Source organism: Ictidomys tridecemlineatus, chromosome 16 (genome assembly GCF_052094955.1).
Source record: "Ictidomys tridecemlineatus isolate mIctTri1 chromosome 16, mIctTri1.hap1, whole genome shotgun sequence".
Taxonomy (NCBI): domain Eukaryota; kingdom Metazoa; phylum Chordata; class Mammalia; order Rodentia; family Sciuridae; genus Ictidomys; species Ictidomys tridecemlineatus.
In genome coordinates, this window is record NC_135492.1 from 17,622,635 (window position 1) to 17,645,853 (window position 23,219).

The 23,219-nt window shown below is 34.3% G+C and overlaps 1 pseudogene; it reads right to left on the bottom strand.

Moving 5' to 3' along the window:
* Positions 1-21,235: 21,235 nt before the first annotated feature.
* On the bottom strand, positions 21,236-22,443 carry LOC144371224 (uncharacterized; annotated as a pseudogene).
* Between the last annotated feature and the right edge of the window lie 776 nt (positions 22,444-23,219).

Sequence of the window (23,219 nt, forward strand, 5' to 3'; positions counted from 1 at the left end):
AAAGGCATTTTTATGATACGTAGAATGCACATGCAATACAAATCACCTATTTAACATGTAAAATTCAGTGTCTCTTATTTCATTGATAGTTATATATGGTTATATAACCATTTAAACATTTTTAGAAGATTTTTATGTTTTTGAAAAGAAACATGGAACCTCTTAGCTGTCAGTTTTCTAATCCCTACACATCTAAAGTCCTAGAAAACTGCCAATATATATTTTTTAGTAATTTATAAATGTAAACAAATGTAATTTTATTTATTTTTTATTTATTGTTCTTTAAGATATACATGACAGTAGGCTGTATTTTGACATTTATATGCATGGAGTATAACTTCACATTTTTATATTTATATATAAGTTGGAGTTACACTGATCAAGTATTCATATGTGAACAGAGGAAAATCATGTCAGATTTTTTCCACTGTCTCTTCTTTTTCTGTTCTCACTACCATCCCTTTTGTCAAATCCAATAAACTTTTATTCTTCCCCCTCTCCCAATCCTTACTGTGTATTACCATCCACATATGAGAGAGAAATTTCAGCCTTTGGATTTGGGGGATTGGCTTATTTCACTTAGCATGATAATCTCCAGTTCCATCCATTTACTGGCAAATTCCATAATTTCATTCTTTTTCACACCTGAGTAATATTCCATTATGTGTATATGACACATTTTTTAAATTTATTCATCTATTGAAGAGCACCTCATTTGGTTTCAAAACTTAGCTATTGTGATTTGAGCTGCTGTAGACATTTTTGTGGCTCTGCCACTTTAGTATGATGATTTTAAGGATTTTGTGTGTAAACCAAGGAGTGGGATAAGTGGGTCTAATGGTGGTTACATTCCAAAATTTCTGAATTCTCTCTATACTGCTTTCCAGAGGGATTGCACAAATTTTCAGTCCCATCAGCAAGGTGTAAGTAAACATTTTCTCAACACTGCCGCCAACATTTATAATTACTTGTATTTTTCTCAATTGCCATTCTGACCCGAGTGAGATGAAATCTCAGTGTAGCATTTCCGTTTCTCTAATTGCTAAGATTGTTGAATTTTATTTTCATATATCTGTTGAACATTTGCATATGTTCTTCTGTGAAGTGCATTTTCAGTCCTTTTGCCCATTTATTGATTGAGTTATTTGGGGTTTGCTGTTGTTTTTGTTGTTCTTTTGGTATTAAATAATTTAAAATATTTGTATATTCTGGAGATTAATGTTCTATCTGAGGTGCACATAGCAAAGATTTCTCATATTTTGTAGGCTCTGTGTTCATATTCTTGATGGTTTCCTTTGGTGCAAAAAAGTTTTTTAGATTTATATCAACCCACTTATTATTCCTTTTAAAAATTAGTTATATATACACCACAATATCTTTATTTTTATCTGGTGCTGAGGACAAAATTCAATTCCTCACACCTGAGAAGCAAGCACTCTACCACTGAGCTAAAACCCCAGTCCCTTATTGATTCTTTTAAAACATATTTTTAGTTTTAGATGGACAAGGTATCTTTATTTATTCATGTGTGGTACTGAGAATCAAACCCAGAGCCTCATACATGCTAGGCAAGCACTCTACCACTGAATTATCAGCTCCCATTTACTGATTCTTGATATTAATTCTTGCTTTTTGGGATCTTTTTGAGAAAGTTGACTTTTGGTTTCAACTCTAAAATCACTCTGTAGTGGATATTTCATACAAGTAGATTTATACAACAATGTCTTTTTTTACCAGTTTCTTTGGCTTAGAATACTGTTTTCAGGAATCCTCTGTGTTGTAGCAAGCATCCCTATTTTATTTCTTTCTTTTGTCTAGTAGAATTCTGTTTTATGACTATATCACTTAGCCAATTTTCAGTTAGTGAACCTTAAAATGCTTCTATCTTTTGGCTACACCAGTAGTACATGGATGGGAACATATACTTACAAGTAAATGTTTGGACATGTTTTTATTACCATGCCTCTTGGTGGTCTTCATGAATTGTGCTGATTGTATCATATCTCTGTCTTACTCATGCTGTGCTTTTGGTCTTGTCTGTTTTTATTCACTTGTTCTCTTTTATTCAAAGCTCACATAAAAATATTTTTTATGCATTTTCTCTGACTTTTCTGTCACCAACTGTGTTTGCATAGTGATTATCTTGTTGAGATATAAATTTACTCAAGGTGATATCAGTAGCATTCAAAAGCTAACTAGACCATATAATTTGTAGAAGTAATGTTAGGAAATGAATGTAGTTTTGAAATGTTAATCTAGGAAGTTTATCTTTCACCCACTTTTCCATTTTACATATGGAAGCAAACTATCAAACTTTCTTATCTTAGTGTTCTCCTATATGTAATCTTGTCTATTAGACTTTTAGTTAAGTATTTTTGAAGTTCTGTAATTCAAAAAGTTATATTGTGACAAAACTGCTTTTATGTGAAAACATAAAACAGTTGAAAGATTATAACTTAAACCTTTAGTATCCAGTGTTGCTATAACTATACTCTGAGAACATTCTGATACTTGTCAGATTAACTTCTTTTTTTTCTATTGGTTGTTCACAACATTACAAAGCTCTTGACATATAATATTTCATACATTAGAATCAAGTGGGTTATGTACTCCCATTTTTACCCCAAATACAGATTGCAGAATCACATCGGTTACACATCCACATTTTTACATACTGCCATATTAGTGACTGTTGTTTTATTTAACTTTTTATATTATCCTTACATAGTACCTAGAGACAAAATTTCCTACATAGTTTTTTCTCTATAAACTGTCATACTTGTGATGAAGGAAAATATCATCATGCCATGATGAAGGGAATTGTAACCTGAAAAGTGGTTAAAAACATTCTGATGATCAGAGTTGGGGCCTGTGAATGACAGAATGAATTGGCAGGAGTCTCCTGCAGCCCTGGTAACAAATTCATGGGCCAACTTTCTTGGCAGCATCTTTAATCTATCTTGAGCAACAACCCAGCTATCTTTTTCCACACCAGTGGTTGTTGCTCTGAATTGTCTCAAATTGCTTAATTTATCTAGGTAATAGGTAGAATATACATATGGTGGTAGTAAATGCTTGAAAACATCTTCATGGAATATTCTTTAAATCCTTGAACTGGATCACCAAATATGAATCTTTCTAGCTTTACTAAAATTTTCTAGTTGCATATGTTTAAAAAAAAAACATGATGATTCAATATACTTCAGCATAGTAAAATGGCTTTGTTAGTCAAATAAACTAAGGTATACCTCATCTGTTATATTTATCTTTAAAATGCCAATATTTCTAATGGCATTCTCAAGAATCTCCCAAGTAGAGTCTTTCAAAAAGGCAACATTGTTACCTGAAAAGTTATACATCTCTGATTTCTGTCTCTCTTCCACCAACATTGCTTTAGTTGCAAGTTTGAAGCTTCCTACAAATATATACACTTCTTTAGAGAAATTACTGTCTCTGTTCTGATCCTTTTCAGTGTTGTGCCCACTTAATGAGAATTTCCACCTACTCTTTTAAAAAATATTTTATTTAGTTGTAGATGGACAATATTTTTATTTTGTTTGTTTATTTTATGTGGTGCTGAGGATTCAACTCAGTGCCTCACATATGTAGGCAAGTACTCTACCATTAAGCCACAATCCCTCCACTTACTCTCATGGAAACTTTTTAAATTATTCTTTTATTTGATGAATATTTTAAAAGTGCATTTAGATATAAATAAAATTGAGGTTAATTTTGAAATAAGCATGAAATATAATGTGCTCTAATTTAGTGGCCAACACTTCCACTTTTCTCCACTGCTTCATCTCTGTGTTCTTTTTTTTCCTGCACTACTGATCTTATACTTATTTGTAGTTTTAAAATTTTTTTTGAATTATGCATTATGCATATACATAAAGGTGAAATTCAGTGTGGTATGTTCATATGTATACACAGAAAAATATGATCAGATTCATTCTACTATTAGACACTAAATGCTGTCCCAAACTGCCTGGGTTAGGTTGGATTAGGGTTAAAGTTAGGGCTAGGGTTAGAGTTGCGTTATGTAACAGGATCCCTTCAGTACAACCAGGTGATTTCCTTCATTATTAAGACTTCATTTGAATGAGTCAAATATTATTCAAACAATGATGAGCTATTTTTTTTTAAAGATGACAAGAAAAAAATGCTCAGCTATTTTGAACCCATTTGAAGATATTTCTATAATATTTGACAATTCTTTTATCGGGGTAATATTACAGCAATGAAATACCTGCTTGAAAATGAACAAATTAAATATAGTATCTTGCTTTCATTGTGTGTCATTGTTGTTAGAATACCAATTTCATTATACCTTGGGTTGGAGTTTTCATGTTTTTTTTTTTTTTTTTTTTTTTGTACCAGGGATTGATTCCAGGGGCACTTGACCATTGAGCCACATCTCCAGACCTATTTGTGTTTTATTTAGAGACAGTGTCTCACTAAGTTGCTTAGAGCCTCACCATTGCTGAGGCTGGCTTTGAACTCAAAATCCTTCTGTCTCAGTCTATTAAGCCACTGCCATTACAGTAATGTGCTATCATGCCTTGCTTCTATGATGTTTTGATGATCTTCTTAACACACAGTAAAGCTGTGCATACTTATTTTAAACATGGCCTCAATCTTATTCTTTTTTTTTGGCATTTTGACCTAAAAACATCACAAGAGAACAAATGTAAGCTTTATAAAACAATGTTGAAGTTAAATATTTGTGACAGAAAATAATAATTTTTAATACATAAATTACAATGTAATTCAATAGCTGATATATATATATTTTCAGTTTCTTAGCTTACATGAATATCTTTCTGAAAAAATGAGAGAATCAAGTTTGAAGTGCTTCAGAGTCATGAAATTGGATGACCATGTACAAAAAGAGAATGAAAGTCAGTTGTTATATATAATGCAAGTATAAGTTGTTCTTATTAGTTCTTACCAGAAAAATGAGATAATTTGCCATTTATAAAAAAATGATAAATTCTGTGTGAATGTAGACACAACACAAAGGGATATTTTGGAGGGAAAACTCTTTTTTCATATTTCTTGGAGAAAGTGGTGTTTCTTTTTTACTCATTCATAAGCTAGTTTATTTAAAACTTAACCAAATACTTCTATATTTTCTTGTGGAACATTAATTTGCCATATCATGTTAGCCTTAATGAGAGAGTTTAAAAAACACTCTTCTATCAAAATACAAAGATATATCTTCTTCATCACTGGAGAATGCCTTCAAAAGTGAAGAGAGAAGAGGAGAGGAGAAAAATACTAGAGAGGAAGAGTGGTTAAATTATTTTATATGCATCTGTGAATATTTCTTACTTAATTCCACTATTATGTATAATTAAATTTACCAGTAAAATTTTTGTTTAAAATAATTAAAAAAAAAACAGAAAAAGAGAAAGACAGGAATGGAAAATTTGTCAGTCAAAATAATTTGTTTTCACATCAAAAGTGTAAAGGCATTGGACATCACCTTATTGTTATCACTACAACATACTTACTATATTCAGTAATATATTTTAGACCCTGTTTTGGGAATTAGTAAGATAATAGCTATTATACAAAGAAAACTCTACATGGTGATATTTATATAAGAGTTGGAGGTATTTTCATACATTTCTCATCAAGTGCACATCTATAACAAGCCAAATATGTTTCAAAAATTCTGGTCATAACTTCTGAGAAGAAATCAATTACAATTAAAGAGCTATGTATTTATTTCACATCTGAATATCAACAAATCCAAGACCTTACATTTGAAACTTATTTTTTTCCCATTTTTCTCCACTATGAAATTGTCAGCCTATATGCTGACATAAAAATCTTCTGTGGGGAAAAAAATGGCATCACCTATTTTCTATAGTTTATGGCCAATAGCCCAGACTGACCTAGTAACAGTCAGGCATTTAAAATACCCTGTAATGAATCTGTCATTAGTTTACTTTTTGCCCTCAAGAGAAATATAAAATTTCTTAGTCAAAAACTAAAATATCCACATCAACTGTATTTTTGTCAGGTTATTCAGCCTATCTCATCTCACCTGATTTATTGTCACTTTGATCTAGATTCTAGTGACAATAGACCACTCATCTTGGTGTCTCCATGCACCTCTTCTCTCTCTGTAAAAATTTGTCTTTTTACTTCAGGTGTTAACTCACATATCACTCTCACTGAAGGACCTCAAACACTGACACAATTTTGGGACAGAAGTCTCTTCTAAGTGTTCCACTAGTATCATGTTTTATCCCTGTCACAATGCCAATGACTCTGTATGGAAATTGCCTGCTTGCCTGCTTTTCAAGCTATGGTATATGACTGTTGAGAGGTGTCCATTATCATCTCCATATTTTCTTCCCAGTGCTTGCCAGAATACCCTAGAATATGGTTGTCAAATTTATGCATAAAGAGTGGAAAACCCAAAGTTCTGATTCTCAGTCATAATGATAATTATTTAGAAAATATGCATTTTATACTAATTTTGTATTATGGACATATTTTTTATTCTTATAAACATTTAATAAATATCTTATAAATATTTTTATTTAATGTACTCAACTTCTTCACTGATTTATACTTATAAAATATTTGAGCAAAATATATATTTTTTTCTTCACTTGCTGCAGAATTTGAATCCTGACCATGGGAACTTTTGCCTTAAGAATTACTAATAAGCCAAGGCAAGATATCCTTTTGGAAACATCATAAGGATATACATATGTTTTAAGAAAAAAAATATGAAAGCTAATATTGTGTTTTTCAGACTGTTAATATAATATTTAAATTATTTATAACATGTATGATATAGAAATTTTATTGAAATGGATGTGTATATAATATATATGATGAAACTGTCCAAATATAAAAATTAATTACATCAGTAAGAAAATTTGAAGTGCAAATACAAACCAGTTTTTATTGAGATGTGTTTTCAAACTATCTAATTGCTAGCATTTAAGCTCTTCAGCAACAAAATGGTCAACACTAATTTGATAGTGAAAAACCAGCCTCTACCTCAGAGCAAAGCCTGTCCAAGGAAAAGACCCACAGAGAACTCCTAGGCACATTCCCACCCTGCTAAGTTGTTTATCTACAAATAACAGGAGAGATCTGCTGTGCCAGGTGTCCCTGACTCAGTCAGGCTAGGTGGGTAGCAGCCACCAATCAGCATGAGACAAGGAAATACCTGGGATGCCAGATGACCCTCCCAGTAGTTTATGGTGTTTGGAAACTATGTAGTTCAGCATGAACACCCCTCTTGGCTTAAACCAATCAGTTCAAATGAATCCGCCTCTTATAGTAACCAATCACCCTTACCCAACTTGTTCCCACCAGTAAATGTGCTAATCATGTTTTAGAGTTGTTATTTGATTTTCCTGAGGTGTGTGATGGTTTTCTAACAGATGCTATGATATATGTGTGGGGGGTCCTCCCTTCTCCAAAGAGTGTATAAAACTGCTGCAAAACCTGGGCTTGGGGCCTCTTAGCATTACCAGTTGCTGTGTGTGCATGGAGGACCCAGCTAGCTCACAGTAAACACCTCTATGCTGTTTACATTGATCTTGGTCTCTGGTGGTCTTTTAGGGGTCACAAATTCGAGCATAACGGTAGATCTAAATATCATATTAATAATTGATTATTTGTATTATAAAAAAAATATATCACTGAATATGGTTCCAGAGAATTAGGCAACATTATTTTGGTATGCTGGTTACTATATTCAGTAATGGATTAATGTATTACAATTATTATACTGTCATTAAAACTACAATCTTTAAATTTTTATAATTTTAATTTGAGGCACTTACTTAAGACATTTTCCTAATAACAAATAATATTTTCTAATGTTTTATCTTTTTATTTCCTTTTCACTTTGTTTATACAATCTTGGGAAATTTACAGGTTCAAATATAAAGAACTTTTGTCCACTGAAGCATTTTTAAATTGAAGTACTAACATATGCTATTATTCATGATATTTTTAGTATTTTCTAAAAGTCAAAACATGCTAGATAACTGCAATACAGTATTCATTCATTATGAATGAATTTTTCAAATATTAACAAGTAACAGCATAATTGTTAATCATATCCATCTCATTATGAAGGTTATATTGTTATATAGCATGTTCTGACTTGTAGGAAATACTAAAAATATTATGAAAGATGGCATGTGTTAGCAATTCACGTTAAAATGCTTCAGTGGACAAAAGCACTTTGTATTAGAATCTGCAACTTCACTACTAGTTTACAAGATTATATAAAGAAAGAAAAGCAAAAAAATAAAATTAAGAAAATACTGTTTCTCAAATCAATACTAAAACATTATAATACTTTCAACAACTTAATCTTCAGATTATTTTCATGTTTTTCTAGTAGCCTAATATTGTCCTTTATAAAAAATATTTTATTCAGAACCATAAAATGAACTTAATTTTTGTATTCTATAGATGCCTTTAGATTTAGATATTCCTAAGGCTTTTCTTAACCTTCATGACTTTGAATTTTTTCAGAAAGAAAGCTCATAGAATGTGCTTAAGATGGATTCTCAGGTTTCTTTATCATTGGAAATATATTACATTTTCTGATATGGGAGCACATGCCACTAGTCTTGACTACCTTGAGGCCACAGGAGGAGGAGGATTTAGACTAAGGAATTTGAGGCCAAAGTGGGAAAAACCTAGCTCTAAAAATTGACCCACATAAAAACCAAACAGTAATCACATTTTTTTAAAAAAAAGCCTTCATGGGTGATTTCTATGAAACATGTAATTAGGATCAGTAACAATAATTCATGATCATGTCTAAATGTAGAAGAAAATTGACTAATTCTTTCATTAAGGTGAGAAATACCAGCTAACACAGCATAAGAATGGAAATTGCAGACCATCTTTTTATAGATGTTGATGCAGATATTAAAAACCCCTAGGAAACTGAGAACAACAACAAAAAGAATGATTGGACTTCATGACCAAGAGGGACATTGTCATATGGGAAGTTTCCAAAAATCATTTTGATAGAGCAAAGCTCTGGCAAATCACTTACTAAATTACTGTAAAACCTATGGCAAATTATGAAAAGAGGAAAATTCTTTTTCAATCCACTTAACGGCAGCTATGAACTGTTTTCATACTTAATGGTGTGAACTGAAGTATTTATCAATTTATTTTTAGGAAAAGAAAAAAAATGTATGCTTTTCTAACTTATAAATATTGTTTGAGAGTACTAAATGATATTTTATACATCAAAAATCAAATAGCATATGCAGATGATACTATTATTTCTATAATGATTCTAAGAAATTTCCATGAACTAATGAAACATAAGAATTACTTGAATAATGTCATGGGTTAAATGGTCAACATTAAATCATTTAAATTATATACAGTAGCAATGAGCAGTGTTAAAATCGAGGCACAATCTATTCACAAATATAGGGAAAACGATCTAAATAAAAGTATTAACAAAAGAATTGTTCACTGCAAAGTAAAAAATTAAAGTGAAAGTAAAATACAAAAAAGATCATGGAAACAAAATGAAAAAACTGTTAATATTCAATAATTAAAAGTTTGATTTTGGGTTTTAAGGGTTGATAGGCTTCCTCCAGATCAATGCGTGGGGTGGGGCCAGGCTTCTTCCTTTAATCTGATATGTATTCTATATATATATAAGTTAAGTTATTGTTTTATTGAGCTCTATAGTTTCTTTATTCAAATTTTTTTTGGAATATCTATCCAGTGGTGAGAGAGGTGTCTTGAAGTCACCCCAGATCACATTGTGGTCAATTTGACTCTTGAACTTGAGAAGAGTTTGTTTGAACATAGGTGCCCCATTGTTTGGGGCACATATATTTATGATTGTTATGTCTTGTTGGCGTATGGTTCCCTTGAGCAGTATGAGATATTCTTATTTATCTATTTTGATTAACTTTGGCTTAAAGTCTACTTTATTTAATATAAGTATGGAGACCTCTACTTGCTTTCAAGGTTCATGTGAGGGGTATGTTTTTTCCCAATCTTTCACCTTCTGTCTTTTCCTGAGTCTCCTGGAGGCAGAATATGGATGGATTTTTTTAAAATCCAGGCTAATAGCCTATATCTTTTGATATATATTTTGATTGGTGTGTTTAAGCCAGTAACATTTAAGGTTACTATTGAGGCATGGTTTGTATTTCCAGCCATCCTTGTTTATTTTTTTCTACTTGACCTGAATGTTAATTATTGTTTAATTTTTTATTGGTGTCTACATATAGCCAGCATTTTAATTGAACATGTGAAGTGATCAAATCTGTGAAATTTCTACCTTCTAAAATATCATTTTGATGTCTGAAACCTGTGAACTCTTTTTAGAATGTCCACAGTCTAATAATTACTTGTCCAATTCAAACTATAGGCTATAAAACCTAAGAGTTACTTTTCCCTCTTAACGGCTTTTTGGCACTCCTTGCCATCTGTCTCTTAAAACAGATATAAAAAGCTTTTTTAGTTTTTGGTTCTTTGTGATCAACTTTTTCAGCTTCAACATATGTGTGCAAACATACAGGATGTGTGAAATATGAAAAACCACTAGAAAAAGACAGTCACCCATGGTAAATCCAGAAAAAAGAATATAAATTTAAAAATTGTAGACTATAATTCTGGTGCCTTGGGAGCCTAAGACAGGAGGATGGTGAGTTCAAATCCAGCAACAGCAAGATCATGAGCAACTTAGTGAGATGCTGTCTCTAAATAAAATACAAAATAGGAGTGGAGATGTGGCTCAATGGTTGAGTGCCCATGAATTTAATCCCTGTTACCCCCCCCCAAAATATATTAGGGTTCACGTTTAATCACTAGGCCTTAGTTATTTTTGGGTGAGATCTATATATAAATGGCATATGCCAATTCTTATAAATTTATTTTATGTAAGTCAAATATTAAATATTTTTATACTATAAGCTTAAATTGATCTATATTAGCATGTAAAAAATAACTTAAAATGCTTTTAGGTGAGGCTGAATGCCTGCAATCCCATCAGCTCAGGAGTCAGAGGATTACAAGGCCAAAGCTCAGTAACTTAGCAAGATTTTCTCCCAATATAAAAAATGGCTGGTGAGATAGTTTAATGACTAAATGCCCTGGGTTCAATCTGGGGTACAAAGAAAAGGAGGAGGGTTTTAAAATTGCCTTGTTTCAACAACAAAAAGACATGTGAAATTTAAAACCAAAACCGGCATTCTATCACTTTTCTGTGACAAAATCTGATTCAATTCATTTTAAACATTTGAATCTTACACAATCTATGTTTTCTAACACTCAATAAATGACATATTTTAATCATGTGTGTCTTCAGGGCATTAGATGAATTTAAGATCAGTGTAGCTGAGGAAAATGCAGTCATACAAACTGGAGTGTGCAGGTGCCATGAATTTGCAGTAATAGTCAAGAACTCATGGATGGGTTGTTTATTGCCTTGAAACTGTTGGAAAATTGTTTTCTGATGTTAAATTTCTGTATCAGTATTGGGAATAAATTAAACCCTTTCCTGATAGTATGCTTCAAAGAAAGGGACACAATTTCATGCAATAATGAGGAGAACTAATCTTCATACAGGTAGTGGCCAGGAGAAAGTGCAGTCTGGTCATTCTGCCAGCTCCAGTTTTGAACCACAATCACCACTAAATGATGTGCATCAAGTATGATTAAAATTGTGTAAATGTACCATGGTAGTGTTGTGAAGAAATATCTATAGTAATGTCCATGCTAAGGTACCATTGTTGTTAGGAAGCATCCTGGAGAATGGGAATGATTCATAGATGACTGAAATCTTGAGTTATGTACCTTCCCAGCTGTGCACATTATGCCTGGCAATATATAGTCAAGGACATCATGAGACATAACACAAACTCTCTGGCATCAAGGAGGTAATCTGAGAAACACCCCTCAAACAAGGGTCTACAGAGTGATACTTCCAGCGTGGTCCACGGATGCCCTATTGTACTGGGCACTCATGTCCTTTATGCACTGGAGAAATCAAGCTTCCCCCTAGAGTGGGCATTCTGTGTGAAAGAATATGTAAATCACAGGGAATCTAACACAGATTTCTAAAATAGGTTACATTTAAAGAATTCACATATGGTAAGAAGGAAAGGCCAAGTGAGGAGATGAAAAAAAACAGATCACACATGAAAAAAATTTTCAAAAAAAATCACAAGTTTTGTTTGTTAGAGCTGATAGTAAAGACTCCCTCTAGTATCTGGATCCAGGAAGGAGTCATGTTAGATATGGTGCTGTCACTAAAGTCAGGGGAGGCTGTGTGATACATGAGCCATCATCTGTGTTGCAACCATCTAGTGAGGACTGCTCAGGCAATGGACACCAGCTGGTGGTTAGGACAGAAGTAGACAGAATTACAGGAGAAGGATACCCCGCTGCAAGTTAGGGTTATCTGGACCCTCTGGGTGGGCACATTCCAGGGTGAAAGTGAGAGTAAGAAAAATCTCTTCTCCCATATGCAATCTGAGCACCATCCTGTTCATGACGGGAGAGGACATAGGATCTGTCACCCCTAACAACACATGTGCAGACTTACAGCTTGGTGTTGTCCTCATCACCGAGCTCAGCTTCACCACTACTGCCAACCCTCCCCATGTCCTCTTGGTATTCACTAACAGACAAAAGGGAGATGGAGAATTGAGACTGGTCTTGCTTCAAGCAAGTGGGCTTTGGACTGATGTCAGCCTATGCAGAAACCTCTTACATGTGTCTCTTTGTGTGCTGGTAATCTATAAATAGTACTAAGGAGAAATAACTGAAACCTCAGAGAGGGCGACACCATCACCCAGCCCCTCTGCTGCAAAACACACCCTCCAGTAACATGATGAGAAAACCCTGGGCAAGACTTGACTGAATGAATGGCAGCTCTTTGTGAGAAGTAGATATGAGAACCATAGATTGCTTTTATGAATTTTCAGGGTATTAAAATACAGCTCAGGATTCACACTTACATCTATGGTATTTATATTACTATTATTTTAAATTTCTCCTGAGAAAAGCAACTAGAAGAGAAATTGTTCTTTAAAGTGAAGAAAGAAGAAGCCCCAGAGGTGCTGCTCTGTGGGCACAAGTGCATGGAGTACTGCATACAGGGCATAGGTTAAGGGCTTCTGCATGGCAGGGCTCTCCCCATGGTAGGCGTGTGAGTGGCAAACTGCTTACCCCATTGGCACAGCTCTGGGCAGGAACCCATGTGTTGCAGTTCCACTACTTTATTGTTCACTGCAAGGACAGCTAGCAAACATTACATTGGCGGCTGTCTATATTTTGTTTAGGTACTGCCTGAGTACATATACATGGTAACTGCACAATAAAATCAGGCCTGCTTCCTGCTTGGTCTCTGGAGGTCTTGATTAGAGAACCCACAGCCACACTCTCCTCTACATTGTTCTGTGGTCCTCCTCAGGGATGAGAGAGCCCATGCACTTCTCAGCAGACCCCAAGCTCTCATTACTGGGAAATCCACACGATCCTGCAGAAGGGTCCATTTTCCCTGACTGATATTGTGATAGAAGAGTCAAGTTCTGCTTTCAGTTTTCCTTCTTCATCTTAATCTGTGTGTCTTAGGGTCACATTTATCTGTGCATGCTAGTGACACGAAAAATTGAATTTTTTGGAAAAAAATCTGAAAGTGACCATGGCAGGATGGATTTCAAGTGTCCTGAATGTTCCTCTAATCAAAATTGAATTTACACATTTCCATGATTAGATATTACAAAAGGTTTTTAGTGATTAAAACAGAATGGAATAATACATAAAAACATTCTTACAAATTCTTGTGAATTATATTCACAAGCCTATAATTTGGCACCATGAATTGGAACTTACCAGCACATTTATTTGATTTTCTAAAATATTTAATGTATTTCCTTCTGATTATAGTCCCTTGTTTGACACTTACCAACTGAAAATTCTTAACCATGTGAGATTCCATTCTATAAAATGAGGTTTTGAACATAGAACTTTATTTTCCTCTAAAGATTTCAAAATGTACAATTACTCAAACCATAATTGTTCTATGAGTTATGAAGATGACCAAAGCAAGATTATTAATACAATATTAAAATTTAGTAATTTCCTGATATTAAGTATACAAATTTTTAGTGTTTAAACTCTCTACATGACATACCATATGTAAGTTATCTCCCATGAAGTTATTAAATTGAAAAATGAAGAAGTAAAACTGACATTCCCTATAAGAAAATTGACTAATTTTAGCAGGATCTCAAAGAAGCAAAGATCTTTAGAAGACAATATCCTCATTACACCACAGAGAACATCGTCCTGCGAGCCAACAGTTCTAATAAGCCCAGAGGACCATATTCTGTATGGTGCAATGAGGATATTGTCTTCTATATATGTTTGCTTCTTTGAAAAGCAAAGAAGCTACTGGAAAAGCTCACTAGTAGATTGAATTCTCTCCTCAAATGCCCTTTTTAGAATCCACACTAACTCTGCTTCTGACAACACAGAGGTACTTTGTTACCTGAAAAAGCTGAGCAGAACACAAACACTTGTATGTTTTATGGAAAAGATGTGTTTAAGTTCTGTCTCTTCAGATTTGTAATTTTAATGTCTGTAGAAAAGCAAGAAGTTCCCACTGGAGAACACAGAACTGTGGTTTCCCCAGTGGGACTTGTCATCTCTCTTAATTTTATTGTCTTCTCTGATGAATAACAGCAATCCAAGAGATCTGGGCTTCAAACTCTTAAAGTTTCCTGGACACATCTGGAAAAAAATCTTGATTGAAATCATTTTCTCATGTTGATAAATAAACTTAAATTACTCTAATTCTGGTCCTAAAATCAAATTAGTCTAAACTCTGTCCCACAACCTATAATGCCTCTACTTTGATGTGAGGGACTCCTGGCACCCCCATAATTTCCCTGAAGCCCTGAAGTGTGTGATGGGCTCCTCTTTCCTAGTTTGCACATGGAGCACACCTTCTTGGGCGTAGTGATGGCTTGGTAAGTCATCCTTTCCAAAGTGAGAGTCCTGTGGCTAAAGCTCTAAGTGAAATATTAAAATTAAGAAAAGAAGAGGAAGAGATATAGGTCACATGTTATAGAATTCACAGGCAGATGGAATCTACTCAGAGTCGAGGAAGAGTCTGAGCTGGAGTCCACTCTAAGAAACCTACATGATCAACTCTACCTTCTCTGAGAGAAAACCATGAAAAAAGCAGGCTCAGTCTCCTGAGTACTGTATATAAATATACATAGAAGCACTAAAGTGCTATATTATCTAGAGTCAAAAGAAAGGACAGTCATTTCAAGCAGACTCATTTATGTTCCAGTTGTAGTAATCAGAAGATAGTTCTTGAACACTTCCATTATCAACATGTGAAGGGTTAGTACAAGCATGATAATGAATAAAACATTTGTTTTTTTCTAGAGATAGCTGGAAACGTGGACTAAATGGAAATATATAAAATGAAAACTTATATCCACAGACAGAAATTCCACATGGATAGGATGAGGGAGGTTGGAAAACTGAAGAAAAAAGTCACAATAATTGCCAAAGCATGAGTCCTTCAAAGCCACATGAGAGGGAAACATAAAACAGGAAAAGGGCACAAGTCGATAATCAGTATTTCAGCATGTGAACACTTAGGAAAGACACATCAAGGGTGGAGGAAAAGAATCCCCTCATGCAGCTCCCATCCTGGACCAACCACATGAAAATTTTGTGCCTTTGGTGAATTGGGCTCTGCCTTGCTCCCTGGCATAGCCCATTAATCACCAATGTGCCACCTAGAATACTGTCCCTCATATACAATCACTTCCTTGGAGGCTTCTGAATGAGCCATGGCAGAGGGTTGGCCAGTACTCCCAACTTTGTGGAGCCAAGAAGAGCTAATTGGAGAGGTGGAGAATTGCAGACCACACCTTTGTTGTAATGTGGACATGCTGAATAATTAGGTGTTGTTGAGTCCAATCTCTTTGTAGCCATGATCTTTCATAGAGAGGAAAATAATTTCATCTCTAATTGTGAGGATTAGGACACAATATACTGAACAAGTGGGTTCCAACCAGTTCAAGAAGGCTCTCTGGGGAGCTGGGCATGGTGGTATTTGCCTGTAATCTCAGAAGCTTGGAAGGCTGAGGAAGGAGGATCATGAGTTCAGAGCCAGCCTCAGTGAAAAAACTTTACTAAGCAGATCAGTGAGATCCTGTCTCTACATAAAATAAGGATAGGGATGTGGCTCAGGGGTTGAGTGCCCCTGAGTTCAACCTTTGTCATCGTACCATTCCCAAAAAAGAAGAATGTCTGGGGAGTGAGTCTCATGCTTTGGATTTATAAGAGCTTTCATGGAGGTTCAAAAGTGTAGAAGTAGTATAGAATAAGTGTTATGGGCCACACTCTGGGTTGGATGTGCATGCATTTGAATCCAAGTTTTTATATATATCTATATATATTATAGATTTGATGTTTATCTATTGATAAAATATTTCCTACACAAGGCATGGATGTGCTTTATTTAAAGTCTGAAATAATAGATTTATATTTTAAACCATCTGCAACTACATATTGAAAAATAACAGTCATCAGAAAATCATGCATGTGAAGCTACATCATTTCATGTCTTTTTAGAACCTATAAGGCAAGATAGTAAGAGAAACAATAAAACTGAAACATTCATGAACTTGGGATACCATTTAAAAATCTGAGGTGAATGTTGGTCCACAATCTGACTTCCATAACAAGACCTCTACAGCACAAATATTAAAAATCAAGAATAAATAAAGGGGATAAATTCAAACTAAAAACCTGCTTCTCAGCAAAAGAAACAATAATGTGAAGAAAGAACCTACAGATTTTATACAAATCTTTACCACATAAAATTCAGAAAAAGCATTAATGTCTAGGGTATATAAAGAACTCAAAATTAACACAAACAACAACAACAATAACCAATTAACAAATGGACTCAGTAACTGAACATTTAACTTCACAGAAGAAATATAAACCATTAGCAAATATATGAAAAAACATCCCACCTATCTAGCAATTAGGAAAATGTAAATCAAAATTACTTTAAGATTTTATCTCACTTCAGTCAGAATGGCAATCATTAATAATACAAGCAACAATAAATGTTGGTGAGATTGTGGGGAAAAAGGAACACTCACACATTGCTCATGAGATTGACTCCAAATTGGTGCAACCACCATGGAAAGCAGTATGGAGACGCCTTGAAAAACCAGAATGGAACCATCATTTGACTTAACTATCCCTCTCTTTGGACAATACCCAAAGGACTTAAAAGCAGCATACTAGAGGGGAAACAGCTGCACCAATGTTTACAGCAGCACAATTCACAATAGTTAAACCATAGAACCAACCTATGTTTCCTTCAACAGATGAATGGATAAGTAAAATGTGATATATATATATAATTTCCCCCACCAATGGAATATTACTTAGCTTTAAAGATGAATGAAACAATGCCATTTGGTGGTAAAAGGATAGAGTTGAAGAATATCATCCTAAGTGCAATAAGCCCCCCCCACACAAACACAAAGGCCAAATGTTCCCTCCAATAAGTGTATGCTAATTCACAATGAGGGTGGGGAAAAATGGTTATTTAGATTAAGTAGAGATGATTGCAGGGAGGGGAGGGAATATGGGGATAGAAATGATAGTAGAATGAAACCGACATTACATATAATACATAATATATATAGATGCTAAAACACTGAACAAGGGGGGGAAGAATAGAAATTCAGTGGATTAGACAAAGTTGGATTGAAGAAAAGAAAAGGAAAATAGGAGTACAAATGACAGTAGAATGAATCAGACACAACTTTTCAATGTTTATATATAAATACACCACCAGGGAAGGTCCACACCATGTACCCCTCAAGAATGGAATGCTAACTAAAATGAAATTTACTCCATGTATAATATGTCAAAATTTGCTCTACTATCATGTATACCTAAAAAAAGTAAGAAATTTTAAAAATGACAAGTTAAAATTTGTATACCGAGAAGGTTTGTCAGTTAAGAACACTTCAATGAATCGTAATGTAATTAAGGTTAAATAAAAGTATAAAAGAGTACCTTGAGCTCATACAAAACAACAATGCTAAATAGAGTTGCCCAAGTCAGTCTGCACAACTAGCTATAATCACAAAATTTTTGGTTTACAACCCTTTTCTATTTGTTTTACAAACCAGCACAAGAACAATACTTACAAGTTGAGCAGAGAGGAAACATTACATAGCAGTGTTATACTATGAATAGTGCTGTGTACACTCAAAGCATTCTCAATTTCCTCCCCCATGCAATAAAAAACCATGCAGTTGAAAGATACACTAGTTACTGATTAGATAACACATACATGTGTTTGTGACATTCAGTTTGTGGGCAGCTGCTCAACTTTGCAGGTAACGTCCAATAGATAAAGAAGACACTCTCTTCACCCAAGACAGTGTTTCCTTGAGTAATACTATGAAAACAAGAGAGAAAGCAAAAGTGAAAGACACCGGCAACTGTATTGCCAGACTAGGAAAACCCAACCACTGAATCTATGTACTGGGGAGTCCCAAAGAGCTTTTCAGGGTCCTGACTGGGAAGTGCTGGGCAGAGCATCCTCTCCACAGGTGAGATTCTGAACTCTTGTTCTAACTTGTATTGAAAGTGAGGCAGAATAAATACAAGTTAGAACAAAGAAAACTTCATTCTAACATCTTGCATGACCTGGTGATCCCCTGAAGAACACCTAGTCCTCCCAAAAATAGGTCAGATCCTTGAGGAGGGAGTGACAGCCTTGAGATGACTAAATAAATTGGGATTCCAATGAGTGAGCCACCCAGCCAGATGCATTGAGAAATCAGCATTCTTTAGCTGTTTCATCCAAGATTGCAGACATCATTCAATCACGAAAAGGGAAGATCTTTAGTATTTTCCTTAGACCTCTAGGACTAAATCTTCCATCCTGGGCTTATAAACAGTTTAAACTCTCATATGTAAAATGAAGCCAGTTTTCTGCAAAAAATGATGTGGAGATAAGCATGCGACCTAGAGATTTACCCTTTGGAATAACAAATGGTGTGAATATTATTCTCCTAGAACTTATCATTATATTTCAATATTTATTTTCCCAAATAAAGTTAAATGAAATGTTGGTGAGTGGTGTTTTGTTGACCCAAAGGGCTCACATATGAAGAGAATATTGTGTTTTTACTTTTTGAACAAGACTTGTAGTTGAGAATCTAGAGGTTTATTTAAATCAAAATTGTGTTTCTCTCTCTGTGGTGTCATGGGCTCTTGGAGCTATAAGATCTGAGGAGGGACATGGTTAGTTTATAGTATCTTATAATTAATTGGTTGCAGAGGGTTCTGGGAGACCATGACACATGCTATCTACTGTATAATTCAATAAGTATAACAAACATTATATTGTAAATTATTATGTAGAACCAAAGGGTCTACAAAATGAAAATATATAATGAAATAAAAAATGTGGGGACATAAATGCTCCTATAGTATGTCTTTTTCTTCTTACACTCATCATGTTACATGTTTCTAGCTATACTTTTTTACTGGGTATGCAAAACTAAAGAGGTGGTCCCAAATTGTGATGTTTTTCCTACACTAGAGGCGTGTATAGTCACCTCAGTGATGAACGTCATAGAATTCATAAGGAACTGCATGGTTTCTTCAGTCCAAGAGTCAGGATGGGCCTATGAACCATGTGGATTCCCCAGGAAACATTAAGACTATTTCCCTTTTCAGCAACCCTGCTTTACTGCCTGAATACGCATGTTGGCTCCTACTCTCTTGGGTCTTTCTCCTCTCCCTGATTGGGAGCTTGTATAACTCTCCGGAGTTGTAGATCTCTTAGGGTGTACTGCTACTCTATAAGGTGAAATGTTAAACTCATAATTCAAACTAGGGATATCTGCGCATTATTTTAGTATCCCTAGGTCTTTCCTATAACTCTCTTAATTTTCCCATAATTACAAACACGAGAGTATATAATTTACATAAATAATATTATCCAAATAATACTTGATTAAACATATGAAATAATTAATGGAGAGGTTATAGCATTATTTACCCAACAGAATGCTTTACTATTGCATCGATCCATTAGCAAAGTGAATAGTGGGAGATGTGTGACCTAATAACATCATTAAATGCACAAAAAGGTTAACATTAAGAAATTCACACTTTATTTAGTAACAAATTACGTCTGTTATAAAATATAAGTAAAAACGCTCTGTAAAACTTGCATGGTGGACCATGCTTTGACCCTAGGGATGTGAGAAGCTTTGCAAGTTCAAAGTCAGGCTCCATAACTTAGTGAGGACCTATGCAACTTAGCAAACCCTATCTCTAAATAAAAAAGAAAAAAATCTGAGGATGTAGTTTACTGATTAAGTGTCCCTACCTTTAAGGAACTCTGAAAATTTTAAATTTTAAATTTTATATAAATCTTAAGAGACTTCTGAAATAATCAACTCTGAGTATTATTATTTCTTCAGTTGTGAAAAATGAGACTCTTTAGTAATTGTTGATTTATACTAAAATTATATTCTTTTAGAAATGCACAATTCTATACTTGTATTTCCTTATTTCTACAATATCAGCTCAAGATGTTAAGAAAAATTTCAGCAAATGTCCAAAGCAATTAACCATTTTCTATATTTAAATGATTTTTTCCCTCCTAAATCCCAAATACTTCAAGGGATGGGCTATAGATATGAAACATACTACCATCTTTATATTTGTCAAGGTGTTTTTGTAAATATTTTGCTGTTATCTAAGGTACACACTTTGAACAGATGCTACTCCACATTTGCTACAGATATGAGGTCAGTAATTAAAAAATGTCGGAAATTTGAATACAGTCTTGGACACATTCTTTGGGTTTCTATATGCTATAAATCCTCCAGTGTTTTAAAAATGATAAATCAATGGCCAAAAGCTTTGCAAAAATTTTTCTGTACATCACTCGTATGAATTCTGAGGTGCTGAGTAGGGTGTGAACAACTATTGGAGACTCTGTCACCTATTTTATATTTATATGATTTCTGTGCTATCATATCTCTGGTGTGAAATAGTGTTGAACTACTGTGAAATAGGGTTGATTCATCCTTAAAGACATTGATGCAATGTTTTCATTGTAAAACTTCTCTTCAGTATAAAATCTATAATGTTTAATAAGATGTGATCTTCAATATTAAAAGCTTTGCCATTCTTCACATTTAAAAGACTTCTCTCTAATATGGGTTCTCTGATGCCGAGTAAGTGATGATTGTTGATTAAAATCTTTGCCACATTCTCTACATTTGTAGGGCTTCTCTCCAGTGTGGATTCTCAGGTGCCGAGTAAGTACTATTTTTTGATTAAAACTATTGCCACATTCTTTACATCTGTAGGGCTTCTCTCCAGTGTGGATTTGCTGGTGCTGAGTAAATGATGATTTTTGATTGAAACTCTTGCCACACAATTTACATTTGTAGGGCTTCTCTCCAGTATGAATCCTTTTGTGACGATTAAGATGTGAGATGCTATCAAAAGCTTTTACACATTCTTTACATTTGTAGACCTTTTCTCTAGTGTGGATTCTCTGGTGCTAAGTGGCCATCTTTTTCTAAAAGTTTTGCCACATTCTTCACATTTGTAGGGCTTCTCTCCAGTATGAATCCTTTTGTGACAATTAAGCTGTGAGATGGTATTAAAAGCTTTGCCACATTCTTTACATTTGTAGGGCTTCTCTCCAGTGTGGATTCGCTGGTGCTGAGTAAGTGACGATTTGTGACGGAAAATTTTGCCACACACTGTACAAATGTAGGGCTTCTCTCCAGTGTGCATTCTCAGGTGCCGAATAAGATCTATTTTTTGATTAAAACTTTTGCCACATTCTTTACATTTGTAGGGCTTCTCTCCAGTGTGGATTCGCTGGTGCTTAGTAAGTGATGATTTTTCACTAAAACTCTTGCCACATACATTACATTTGTAGGGTTTCTCTCCAGTATGAATCCTGTTGTGGTGATCAAGATTTGAGTTTGTATTAAAACTCTTGCCACACACTTTACATTTGTAGGGCTTCTCTCCAGTATGAATTCTTTTGTGACAATTACTCTGTGAGATGCTATTAAAAGCTTTGCCACACTCTTTACATTTGTAGGGCTTCTCTCCAGTGTGGATTTGCTGGTGCTGAGTAAGTGATGATTTTTCACTAAAACTCTTGCCACACACATTACATTTGTAGGGTTTCTCTCCAGTATGAATCCTGCTGTGGCGATCAAGATTTGAGTTTCTATTAAAGCTCATGCCACACACTTTACATTTGTAGGGCTTCTCTCTGGTATAAATTCTCTGGTAATTTTTAAGGCTTGGGTTTTGACTGAAACCTTGGCAAAAGAGTTTACATATGTGGGGCATCATTCCAGGGTTTGTCCACTGGTGACAAATTAGATTTGAGCTTTTATTAGAAGTTTGGTCACATTCTTTGCATTTGCATGGCATATCATCTGAATGAACACTGTGATGTTGAGTAAAGTTCTTGAGTGCATTGCATTCTTCACATTGGTATGTCTTCTCTGCAGAATAAATTTTTTGGTGTTGAGTAAGGGTTGAAAAACTTTTTAAGGCTTTCCCACACTTTTTACATTTACAGGTCTCTCCTTCAGTCTAAATCCTCTGATACTTAACAAGTTGTAACTTTTCACTAAAAGTTTTTTCACATTCTTTAAATTTGTAGAATTTATCACTGTCATACTATCTGCTGTGTTTAAAAAATATATCAAAGAATTTGCTGTCTCAATATCTTCTATACTTATAGGGCTCTCTTTCTCTATAAATTTTCTTGTATTAAGCAAGCTCTGCACTGTGGTTGAGAGCCCTTTCACATATCTTACACTTGCAGGTTTTGTCTTGGCTATGAATATTTTAATGAATTATAGTTTTTGATCACTAAAGAAAGACTTTCCTACATTTTTCATCTTGGTAAATTTCCTTTAGACAAGGACTAGGATTTCTCTATATTCATAATTTTTATCACCAATATAAATATATTGGTCATTACTCAGGGTAGAGACATGGCTTTTTGTGTTACTTAGAGCATTATCTATATAGTGCACTTTCCAGAAATCAGTATCAGAATTTTCACTGAGCAATAGTGGGGAAGTAGAAACATTTCTACAATTCTTAATTATATC